At 36.5% G+C, this 12,917-nt stretch overlaps 1 long non-coding RNA gene across 4 annotated transcripts; it reads left to right on the top strand.

Annotated features, from left to right (window-relative positions):
• The first annotated feature begins 329 nt into the window (after positions 1 to 329).
• LOC126604880 (uncharacterized) lies at positions 330 to 7,928 on the top strand. 4 transcript variants are annotated; one of them, XR_007616779.1, is made up of 3 exons: positions 330 to 608; positions 7,671 to 7,792; positions 7,878 to 7,928. It is a non-coding gene; the product is annotated as an uncharacterized LOC126604880 (long non-coding RNA). The 4 variants fall into 4 exon arrangements; XR_007616781.1 differs by lacking the exon at positions 7,671 to 7,792 and adding an exon at positions 692 to 813; XR_007616778.1 differs by lacking the exons at positions 7,671 to 7,792; positions 7,878 to 7,928 and adding exons at positions 692 to 813; positions 899 to 949.
• Positions 7,929 to 12,917: the final 4,989 nt, after the last annotated feature.

The raw sequence follows: 12,917 nt of genomic DNA, 5'->3' as shown, positions 1-12,917 counted from the left end.
TAAAAGAAATTAATACATGAGTACAAAATAAAACTAAAAAGAAAATATTACAAATTAAAAAAAAATGTTGCAAATTAAAAGTGGGTACAAACTAAAAATATAAATATATGATATAAAGTTTAGGCATAAAACATAAATATATCATATGTAATTTTTTTATCATTGATTAAATATACAATATCACGTGACGGTATACATGTCACAGCCCGTTCCAAAATATTACATTCGTGGCTGTGAATGGACGAAATTGCCCTTAAGAAATACTAAGTATATGAAGCTCAAGTTGATAATTATCTAGGTTCCTAAGGTTTGAAAATAAAATGGAATTTAATAAGGATGGAACTTAGATTTTTAGGTTAAAATTTTGTGGTTTAGAGTTGGGGATTGGAAAAGGACCACGTGGGATCCCCATTCCTTATTTCCCTCCCCATTTCCCGTATACTGTCCTTCATACTCTCTTTCTCTTCCTCAGACCTCACTCTCTCTCTCTCTCACCCTCTCGAACACACGGGCAACCATCAAAACCACCTAAAACTATTACCAACGCCGGATTTAAAACCACCATTGCACTCCTGAGGACTCCACGATCACGTAGGTACCAGTTTAAGGTAAGTTTCACTTCGAAAACCCTAGTTTCTAAAGTTGCCGTGAATGTGTACTGTTCATGAGCTTTGAATTGGTTGATTTTTAGGACAATCCAAGCTGATAGTGAGCTTAGTGAGGTCCCAAGGAAGCTCGGAGTGCTTCGTTGGAAGGATTTGGACGTCGGGATCACGAGGGTTAAGTTTGGCCGGTTTTGCTTGGATTTTTCCGGTGAGATTTAGTTGTTTTTAGAGCTTTAAAGTAGTATATTGTGATTCTACATGTTGAGGGCTTTAAATTGATATATTATACGAAGAAAATGGTTGAGAAACGAAGGAGAACGAAGCATTTGAAAATTCCCCAGTTTTCCGGCCGCCGGAAAAACCAGTCCGGCGACCCAAGGAAGAAGAAGGTGCGCGTGGGGGCGCGTGGACCCGTGCCTTCCTTGGCGCGGGGGGCGCGTGCTACAGTAAAACATTATTTTAAAAATATTTCGACGTCCGTGACGTCGAGTAGATCACTGTGGTATATTTATATACCCAAATTGAGCACCGTATGAGAAAGTTATTAAGGATTGTTGGTTAGGTGTTCGAATAACGTTTTATAGTTTTCGCATTAGGTGAAAATGTGAATTGATGATCCGACCGTTGGATCGTTACCAAACTTTAATACGTTGCAATACGTAATGTTTGAGGATTATTGGAACTTACGGATTGGGAATCCGAGTTACGGATCTTCCGGAATTGGAGTTGTAAGTTCATAAAATAAAATGTTAACCGTCACTTAGTTTTGGAAATTGACGGAGATCCGACCGTTGGATGGTAATGAAATTTTAGGATGTTATCCTAGAGATATATTGTGGACCTCTGGAAGTTATGGATTTAAAATCTGAGTGGTGGATCTTCCGGATTGAACTACGTAGTGACGTATTTTATATAAGTTATATATTCTATCGATATGAATTCTGAGGTTGGAATTGATTATTGTTTTAGGCGCCGATCGTCATGACGCCTTGGCGTATTGTGCTAGGGAGTTGTAGGGCGAACTCCAGGTGAGTGGGCAGTTTTGTTTTCCGTATATATATATACTTGACGTTTTCCCAGAAATTGAAATTGAATGAAAGTATGCTTTAAATGCAATGTATAAAATTATATGAAAAGTATATTGAAATGTGAATTGAGATGCCATGCATAAAAGTATATGAAAAGTATATAGAAATGTGAATCGAATTGCCATGCATGAAATGATATGAAAAGTATGAAATTGAGATATGATGCATATGAATGAATGGTGCGGCGGACGCACAGGTGAGTATTTAAATACTGATATGATGATGTTAATGTATATTGAGCTCAAATCCTGCACCATGGTTTAGTGCTTATAGTATTCACCGCATCGCACGCTCGCCTTGGATCCAAGTAGATGCTGGTCGCACAGTCCACGCGGAGTGGGTGCGACGGGCCAGTCGAAGAGTGTTAGTGAGATTTCGACTGGTGGGTGACCTTAGATTATGTGCACAGATGATTGATGAGAAAGCACTAGAGCGTAACTTGTGTGCAGAAGGCCGGACAGGTCACAGAGGTGACTCCGGCAGAGTGAGAGTGATAGATTTTGAGCTCTAGGTTCAACTGTACATGGCTATTAGAGGGCCTCCGGTTGATTACTTTCTTGCACCTGATATGATTATTGTTGATGCATCCATACTTAACTGTTGAATTAGACATGGCATGGCATGATTGATAAAGAAAAATGTTGAGATAGTAAAAATGAAGTTTGAGAATATATATGTATATTTATATTTTACATTTCTGGGAAAGTATACAGGTTTTACGGAGAGGGGTTACAACGTTTTGAGAAATGTTTGGATTTGGAAAAGAATTGTTTTACTGAACCACTCAATTTTGGTTTTGCGCCCCTCCAGGTTCAGGAATCACAAAGGTGTGGTGACTACGAGGAATTCGACGGTGTTCTGACAGATTGGACAAAATTAGGACTCACCTTCGGGTGTATCAACTTACAAATTGTATCTTTAAAGCTTCCGTACTGTGCAAATGGTTACGTCACTCTCACGTGACGGCCAGCATGCCCTCCTTCGGGACGGGGTGTGTCAGTTGGTATCAGAGCATGGTTGCAATCTTGGACATCTTGAGAAGTTTCTAGTGAATTCTGTCAGAACTACACCGCCTCGTAGCAAGCCACGTAGTTAGAGGAACTTAGTCTCCCTGATTTAGCGGTTTAGGGGGAAACTATTACTATGGTGATTCAGTCTATTATCTAAAGGGACATTTTAAGATGGGTAATGAGTTGAACTTGAATCACCTTATGAAATGATGAACCTGAGAGAGCGAAGTAACGGTTTAACCATTTGGAAAAGATGTTTCGGAATATGCAAGTTAAAGGAAATTTCCTTCTGACAGGGGTCGAGAGGACTACCTGGTTTTGGTTATGAATTTATATCCTGGTGGAAATAGGAGTATGATTTGTTGTCACCGGAGGAACAGTCGATTGAGAATTGTTTAAGGACTTGTTTAAGGAAAAGTTTATCCCTCCGGCATTTATCGATGGTAGTAAACAAGAGTTTACAATTATGAGACAAGGAAGGTGATGATTGAGGGATATTATAGAAAGTTTTCAGACTTGCCTCGTTCCATCCAGATATGGTTGTTATTGGTGGAGGTGTTATGTTGTTTTAAGCTGGGTGGCAAAAAGGGAAGTGGTATTTTGGGTGACCACTATCCATTATACTTCTTACCAGGAATATACGAGATGCTGTTGAGTCTTGAGGACTCTGAGAACATGATCAACGAGAATAAAGAAGAATAAGAAATGAATGGGAATTAAAAGAAGACGATAAAGTTAATGATTCGTCTTATCAAGGATATAGAAAGATTCAGAGCTTCGAAAGAAGTGAAGCTAGAGTTAATTCTTCCAGCTGAGGTTTTAATGTCGCTGGTCAGAGTAAAAGTGATGGATATACTGGTAATCCCAGATATTTGAGACAAGGTGTCTCGAGTAAAGGAAATGTACTTTGTGCAGCAGGTACAAAATTAACACTTTGGGAAGTGTGAAATTAATGAATGTGTTTATGTGAACAGAGGGGACACAGAATTGTGAATCGTCCCTAGAATCAGTTGTACCCAACAGTTTTCTATGACATCGTAGTGTCGATTCAGCAAGTTTATGAACTTAGTAGTTTGGTCGGATTGACCGTGGGTACAGAGAGATTTGATGAGTTATATGTTCAGCCGTACAGACCATGAGAGGTGGATCTGGCTGACGCATGAGAAATTGGTGAGTTATAGGCTCGGCCGTACCGACCACGCGGAGTGGATCCGGCCGACGTATTATTGAGATAAGAGTTGAATCAGCCGTATTGGTCATTCTAGTTGACTTCGGCTGATATATTTCTTATTATGTATGTTATTACCTAGAGAGTAGTAAATAAATGTAGTAGAGACGAGTGTATGTATTTTGCATTGAGTGACAAAATAGTAATGTTATATCTTTGAGAGTGGTTGCCTACTTATCGAGACAACGATGATTTATCAGTATTGCGGGCTGCAGACCGTAATATTAATAACTCATTCGTGGATTCGTTAAGCAAGCAACCTGGTAGATTATTTTATGTTAGTATTGTACTTATTTAGAATGCTTAATAATAATAGAATATATATTGTATCAGTTAATTCTGTTCCATTAGATTGGTTGGTTATAATTGTGACAAGACGGAATGTTACGGGAAATCAGTCACTTTCCATCGATCTGGATGATCAGAGGTTACCTTAATGAGTGGGCATGCAAAGTGAAGTGAGTTCAGCCATTATTTATGCTGTGAAAGCAAAGAGATTGTTTTGAAAGGCTGCCCAAAAATACTTAGTTCATGTGGTACTAAAGGATGTTGCTCGGAGAAGTGTGAAAAAAATGAAAAAGGGGTTAGACTTTTCTTGATGTCTTCCCTGAAAGTATACCTGGATTGCCTTCAGGCAGAGATATGAGGTTCACTATTGAATTGTTGCCAGGTATAAATTTATATTGGAGATTGGTTCAGGATGAGTTAAGGGAATTGGAAATTCAGTTTAAAGAATTGGTTGATAAAAGTTTTATTCAACCTAGTACAACGCTTTGGGGGAACCCCAGTTCGTTGGTGAGGAAGAAAATGGATTTTTAAGGCTATCCATTGATTATAGACAATGGAGTCGGGTAACGATTGAGAACCGTTATCCATGGTGATGTACTGATGTTTATTTAACCAGCTCAGAAGTAAATTGCGAAGATTCAAAGATTGAATTGAGATCTGGTTACTACCAATTGAATATTATAAGTGACGTTGATCATAAGATGGTTTTCTGGACTTGTTATAGTCTTTATGAAGTTTGGTGATGCTATATGGATACTCATACTGTTTTATGAGTTGATGGATGAAGTATTCCAATAATGCCTTGATAAATTGATATCATTTTCATTGAAGATATTCTGGCATATTCTGAGCCAGAGCAGAGCATGTAAATGTATTAAGTCGATGAAGCAAAGATTGAGAGAACGTTGGTTGTATGCTAAGTTTAGCAAAGGCTAAAGTTAAATGAATCAAGTGGCATTCTGAGAATTGTTATATATTCTTAAGGTATTCAAGTGAATCCTTAAAAGATAGCAGAAATTGAGAATTTGGAACAACCACGAGTCGTAATTGAGATTTGGAATTTCTTAACTTACCAGGCTATCTGGGATGGTTGTGAAAGATTTTTCAGTCATTGCTTTGTCATTGACGAGACTGTTGAGAAAAGAGGTTATGTATGAGTGGGAAGGAAATTGTGAGCAAAGGATTCAACAACTGAAGTATTTCCTCACTCATGCACGTATTTTGGTATTCCCAGAGAATAGTGGTAATCATACATTTTTAGTGATGTTTCTTGAATGGTATTGGAGGCATGTTGATGCAAATGTTAGGGTGATTGCATACGTTTCACGATAAATGGAACCTCATGAGATGAATTACCCTACTGGTGATTTGGAAGTCACGATTATCATCCTTGCTGTGAAGTTATGGAGACATTATATGTTGATAAGAATGCAAGATTTTACAAATCAAAAGAGTCTCCAATATTTGTTTACTCGGAAGGATTTTGATATGAGGCAACAAAGGTGGATTGAATTACTTAGTGATTATGATTGTACGATCAGGGTGATCGTGAATTGTTGTAGCTGAAGCACTTGATGAGAAGACTCCAGTAAGAATTAATGCTTGGTACGCTTGCCAAGATTATCTTCTTGTGGATTGGAAATCAACTGAAGTAAAGTTGAGAATTGGAGATCGAGAAGAAGCTCTACTTGCTAATTTTCAAGTTAGGCATTTTTGGTAAGGTCGTACTCGAGACTCAAATGCTTGACGAAGAAATTTAAGAATTAACCAAGGCAGAGAAAGAAGGGAAAAAGAATGAGTACATGATTCGTGAATCAAATGGTATGTGGATACAAGAAAACAAAAAGTATGTGCCTAATGCTGAGGATTTGAAGCAAGCAAATATTGGACGAAGTTCACTGTTCAACTTCTGCAATATTCCAAAAGTAATAAGATTTATCATACCATTCGACAGTTTTATTTGGTCAGCAGATTGAGGCAGAAAGAGATAAACCTTTGGATTGAGATAATTATTTTCTGTTTCGCAGTGGAAATGGAAAGATATTACTTTGGATTATGTGTACAAGTTTCCTTGTACACAAGATGGTTATGATCGAATTTGAAGTGATAGTTGGTCAATGTACCAAGTTAGTACAATTACTCCAGTGCTGAGTAATAACTTTTTCCCAGACAGAGCAACGATACTTATTTGTTTTATGGAAAGAGAATTGGATTACGGAACTGCTGAGTTTCTTAAGTATGTTGGGTGCGCAGTTTCCGAAATAACGCCATAAGGTCCATGAAATGTGTCATGTGTGTCGATTTTTGCGGATTTGTGGATGGAATGCTTCTGGGTAAAGAAAGATTCCATCACGAAAGAGTTTTAGTAGACCCTGAGACTATGGATGAGTCTCCTCAAAGTATTCAGGTGATTAAGTTAACCTGAAGAAACCAGGAATGGCAAAAGAGATCAACAGATGGATATGCCACTAATCGAGTGTGTAAGGTAAATGGTTTAATATTTTGGGAATTTCACCATGAACATAAATAGTAAGATTCAGAAAGGAAGATAAGATAAGACTTAAACACAACGGTCTGTTTTGATCACTAAGGGAATCGACGAAGTTGCATACAAGTTTGTGATGCCTTCAGAATTGGCTAAGGCACATAATGTATTATATTTCGATGCGTTGTCATTAGGTGGCAGATTCGTCACATGGGATTCTGGTGCAACTATTGAGAATTAAATTGAATTCGACTTGATAAGGAACCAAGGACGACTTTGGATTGGAAAAAGAAGGTCTTGAGAATTAAGACAAAGTAAGTGGTAAAAGTTTTGTGAAGAAACCATTCAGTAGAAAATTATGTGGGAGAAAGAGAATCGGATGAGAGAGATTTACCCGAAGCGATTGTTAGAGTATGGTTGATTTAGTTGGTTGCTGGAATTTCGGGGACGAAATTCTATAAGGAGGGGAGATTGTCACAGCCCGTTCCAAAATATTACATTCGTGGCTGTGAATGGACGAAATTGCCCTTAAGAAATACTAAGTATATGAAGCTCAAGTTGATAATTATCTAGGTTCCTAAGGTTTGAAAATAAAATGGAATTTAATAAGGATGGAACTTAGATTTTTAGGTTAAAATTTTGTGGTTTAGAGTTGGGGATTGGAAAAGGACCACGTGGGATCCCCATTCCTTATTTCCCTCCCCATTTCCCGTATACTGTCCTTCATACTCTCTTTCTCTTCCTCAGACCTCACTCTCTCTCTCTCTCACCCTCTCGAACACACGGGCAACCATCAAAACCACCTAAAACTATTACCAACGCCGGATTTAAAACCACCATTGCACTCCTGAGGACTCCACGATCACGTAGGTACCAGTTTAAGGTAAGTTTCACTTCGAAAACCCTAGTTTCTAAAGTTGCCGTGAATGTGTACTGTTCATGAGCTTTGAATTGGTTGATTTTTAGGACAATCCAAGCTGATAGTGAGCTTAGTGAGGTCCCAAGGAAGCTCGGAGTGCTTCGTTGGAAGGATTTGGACGTCGGGATCACGAGGGTTAAGTTTGGCCGGTTTTGCTTGGATTTTTCCGGTGAGATTTAGTTGTTTTTAGAGCTTTAAAGTAGTATATTGTGATTCTACATGTTGAGGGCTTTAAATTGATATATTATACGAAGAAAATGGTTGAGAAACGAAGGAGAACGAAGCATTTGAAAATTCCCCAGTTTTCCGGCCGCCGGAAAAACCAGTCCGGCGACCCAAGGAAGAAGAAGGTGCGCGTGGGGGCGCGTGGACCCGTGCCTTCCTTGGCGCGTGGGGGCACGTGCTACAGTAAAACATTATTTTAAAAATATTTCGACGTCCGTGACGTCGAGTAGATCACTGTGGTATATTTATATACCCAAATTGAGCACCGTATGAGAAAGTTATTAAGGATTGTTGGTTAGGTGTTCGAATAACGTTTTATAGTTTTCGCATTAGGTGAAAATGTGAATTGATGATCCGACCGTTGGATCGTTACCAAACTTTAATACGTTGCAATACGTAATGTTTGAGGATTATTGGAACTTACGGATTGGGAATCCGAGTTACGGATCTTCCGGAATTGGAGTTGTAAGTTCATAAAATAAAATGTTAACCGTCACTTAGTTTTGGAAATTGACGGAGATCCGACCGTTGGATGGTAATGAAATTTTAGGATGTTATCCTAGAGATATATTGTGGACCTCTGGAAGTTATGGATTTAAAATCTGAGTGGTGGATCTTCCGGATTGAACTACGTAGTGACGTATTTTATATAAGTTATATATTCTATCGATATGAATTCTGAGGTTGGAATTGATTATTGTTTTAGGCGCCGATCGTCATGACGCCTTGGCGTATTGTGCTAGGGAGTTGTAGGGCGAACTCCAGGTGAGTGGGCAGTTTTGTTTTCCGTATATATATATATACTTGACGTTTTCCCAGAAATTGAAATTGAATGAAAGTATGCTTTAAATGCAATGTATAAAATTATATGAAAAGTATATTGAAATGTGAATTGAGATGCCATGCATAAAAGTATATGAAAAGTATATAGAAATGTGAATCGAATTGCCATGCATGAAATGATATGAAAAGTATGAAATTGAGATATGATGCATATGAATGAATGGTGCGGCGGACGCACAGGTGAGTATTTAAATACTGATATGATGATGTTAATGTATATTGAGCTCAAATCCTGCACCATGGTTTAGTGCTTATAGTATTCACCGCATCGCACGCTCGCCTTGGATCCAAGTAGATGCTGGTCGCACAGTCCACGCGGAGTGGGTGCGACGGGCCAGTCGAAGAGTGTTAGTGAGATTTCGACTGGTGGGTGACCTTAGATTATGTGCACAGATGATTGATGAGAAAGCACTAGAGCGTAACTTGTGTGCAGAAGGCCGGACAGGTCACAGAGGTGACTTCGGCAGAGTGAGAGTGATAGATTTTGAGCTCTAGGTTCAACTGTACATGGCTATTAGAGGGCCTCCGGTTGATTACTTTCTTGCACCTGATATGATTATTGTTGATGCATCCATACTTAACTGTTGAATTAGACATGGCATGGCATGATTGATAAAGAAAAATGTTGAGATAGTAAAAATGAAGTTTGAGAATATATATGTATATTTATATTTTACATTTCTGGGAAAGTATACAGGTTTTACGGAGAGGGGTTACAACGTTTTGAGAAATGTTTGGATTTGGAAAAGAATTGTTTTACTGAACCACTCAATTTTGGTTTTGCGCCCCTCCAGGTTCAGGAATCACAAAGGTGTGGTGACTACGAGGAATTCGACGGTGTTCTGACAGATTGGACAAAATTAGGACTCACCTTCGGGTGTATCAACTTACAAATTGTATCTTTAAAGCTTCCGTACTGTGCAAATGGTTACGTCACTCTCACGTGACGGCCAGCATGCCCTCCTTCAGGACGGGGTGTGTCAATACACATGAGTACAAACACAAATAAAACTTTAAAAAATATGGGCACAAAAAGAAACTAATATATGGGTACAAATTAAAAATGAAAAAAAAATTGGTACAAATTAAAAATAGGTACAAACTAAAAATAAAAATATATGATAAAAATTTAGCCATAAATATAAATATACTAATTGTAACATTTTTAACACTAAAGGAATATATTTAAAAATAAAAATATTTTATTATTCAAATAATTAATGATGTTATTAATACCAAAGACCTTGATCAAAAATTAAAAATGAATATGATTTTAATCAATGGAGTAGCAAAAAGAAGAATGTGAACTTAATTTTTATTTTTTTTTTCCATTCTAGAGCTTTTAATCCATTTCTTGTAGAGTGGTATGAGAAAATAGGTGGTGGGGTTCATTGGAGTGGAAGGTCCATCAATGGGCTTTACCGGTGGAAAAGATATGAATAAAGGAAGAGGACAACCAGGGTTTTCCATTTTCATTCCTTTATTATTATTTTTTTATTATTGTCGGTGCAATGGACAACCAAAAAAAATAACAATATGGAAAACTTTTTACAAGCACAGTATTAAATAGGTCAATCCTTAGTCTGATACTGCACCAAACTCTCGATTAATTTGGTCAGTACTATCCTACGTTATATTATCCTATCTGATTGAAATAGTCAATATAGTCCTGAGTTGTCAAACGAGGCCTGAAATATTTTCCCCCTTTGATAATTATTGGTCAATTAACTCACTATAAGAATTGGTTTTAGGGGTGTATTATCCACATTCTCCTTTTTACTTCAACACATTTCTCTTAATTTGTGATTGTCGGATCGACTGAATAAAGAATGTTAAATGACATAAATTAACAAGAGGTGTGTGAGAAGTAAAAAAGGGTGTGTGGATAACACGCCCCTTGGTTCTACTGCAATTAGCCCTAGCACATAACTAATGTTTATCTCAAAATGCACTTCAAGTGCTTTATTCAAAAACACTTTCATAAAAACAAACGTTTTCAATCATTGTAAAAACACTTTCAAAGGTACACATAAATTGTTGGCATTATTTACAAATTTTTCCGCAACTTGTAAAATGCTCACGATTTATTTTGCATCTACATGCAAAATATAGACAGTCAGATTTCACGTCTGATCTAAGAAAAATCAACATAATGAATGATTCAATAATATATGTATTTACAATACGAGACTGTAAGCCTATGCGTATAATTGTAACTGTAAAATCTAAAATCTTTTTGTGATTTTAGAACAAAGCCAAATGGGCTAAGTTAACGTTTTGTTTGTTTGTGCTTTTCTTAGTTTCTTTTGCTAAGTAAACGTTTTGTTTGTTTGTGCTTTTCTTATTTTCTTTTGCTGATTAGATATATCCACCGACTCTCTATAGGAGGAAGATTCTCTCACCTTTTAATCTTTCTTCTTTTTCTTGTCTTCATACTTGAACGGTTACAGTTAAGTTACGTCGACATCTTATATTGATTTTTTTTTATAGTGAAAATAAAATAAAAAACAATATATGAGAGGAAGAAAGAAAAAGAAATGAAAATAGGAAAGAAGATAATCATACTCTCTCTATATACCTCTCCTCTTTTCTTTGGTGTAGATGGGGGACATGCACACGCCCAATGGCATATGCTTTATCACTTTTATTTGTCACTTTTTCTTTTGTAATGGTATTTTTGTAGGACAATCAATACAATGCTATATGTCCTTCGTATACATAGTTTCTAGTTCTATTATACGAGTAAACAAATTTGTAAAATGATCTTCAAGATAGGTATAAATCCTCATTTTGATACTTTAAGATTTGAAATTAATAGCAGTGGTTCCTGATTTTGTTTACTATAAACTATTTTGGCATTTCCTTGAAAAATCTCTGTTAAATAAAGATCAAAATGACAATATATTATCAACAATTTATTAAACATTGGGTCAAAAAGATTTGACGAAAATTGAGGGTATTTTGTTATTTTTTTTCTTATTTAACAAAGATTTTTTTATAGAATAACCAAAATGATTGACAGTAAACAAACTCAGAGACTAGTTTTATCAATTTTAATTATCAGTGATCAAAATGAAAAATTATGTCAATCTCCAAATACCCTAAAGCTGTCCAAATTGTGCTTTTCAATTCATACTCTCTTCATTTATTCTTTTATACTATTATTCAACCTTGCACACAAGTCATTCAATGCGCCAAAGGAATCATACAATTAGTATTTGAAATTTTTTGAAAAATTCTTTTATATAACAATATATTTATACTGAGAATGTCAATACATAAATTGATATCAAAATCTTAATATTCAAACCAAAAGACTTTTCATTTACTGGGCTGGCAAAAAACGAATTGAAATTTAATACTTAGAGATTAATGTAGGCATCTCAAACCGTCCATTTGCATGTTATTGTCTGAGATTTAAGATTTTAGGGTTATATTTACTAGATTTGAAAAGCTGAAAGACTTCCCATGGTGCAGTAATCTCAAACCATCCATTATCCACATGAATTTAACAGTTCACATCAATGTAATCTCCACAAAACAATGTAGACGACATGTTCAAGATGCTTCAAAATTCCTTCTTTTTCTCACACCACTTTTTCCAACTCTCACATTTGATGTAGTTCAATAACTTGCACCATACAATTTAGGTTCTAATAAGGGAAAAAAAATATTCGACTCCTTACATATAATGAAAAAAATTCTAAAATACATCGGTGTATGAGTTGCAGGTATGTGAATGACTGAATTGTAACAGTCACAATCTGGTGTTTCAAACACTGGTGCATCCTATAAAATGATGCACAATGCCACTATCTTAGAGCATATGTTTTGGAATCTTGGATGGCAGAGTTTGCTTCTGACAGAGGGTAACGGATACATGCTAAGAATAAGACCGAAGGAACACTCCTTAATCACATAAAATTAATTGGTTCTTTTAGTTGCCATGAGATCCTATTGACCGACAATTTTACTGGCTGTTTGAGTTTATTTATCTTAAAAATGGTGATTAGCTATATTTTATTGTTAAAATTTAATCATGGAAGCCCTAACTGGAACGAGGATCCTGTCCGGATCCTCTTTGAGAGGATTCAGGGGATCCTTTAATCGTGTTCGTTCGTTGTAAATCGTGCGGTCAGTTTTCGTCAGGTACTATTTGTGTTCAATTTTAAATATAAAATTTTAAATAATTTTTTACTGCAAGATATACGATAAACGGACATTAT

This window comes from Malus sylvestris, chromosome 2 (genome assembly GCF_916048215.2).
Source record: "Malus sylvestris chromosome 2, drMalSylv7.2, whole genome shotgun sequence".
NCBI classification, from domain to species: Eukaryota; Viridiplantae; Streptophyta; class Magnoliopsida; order Rosales; family Rosaceae; genus Malus; species Malus sylvestris.
Note: the sequence above shows the minus strand (reverse complement) of the source record. Positions and strands in the feature narration are given on the sequence as shown.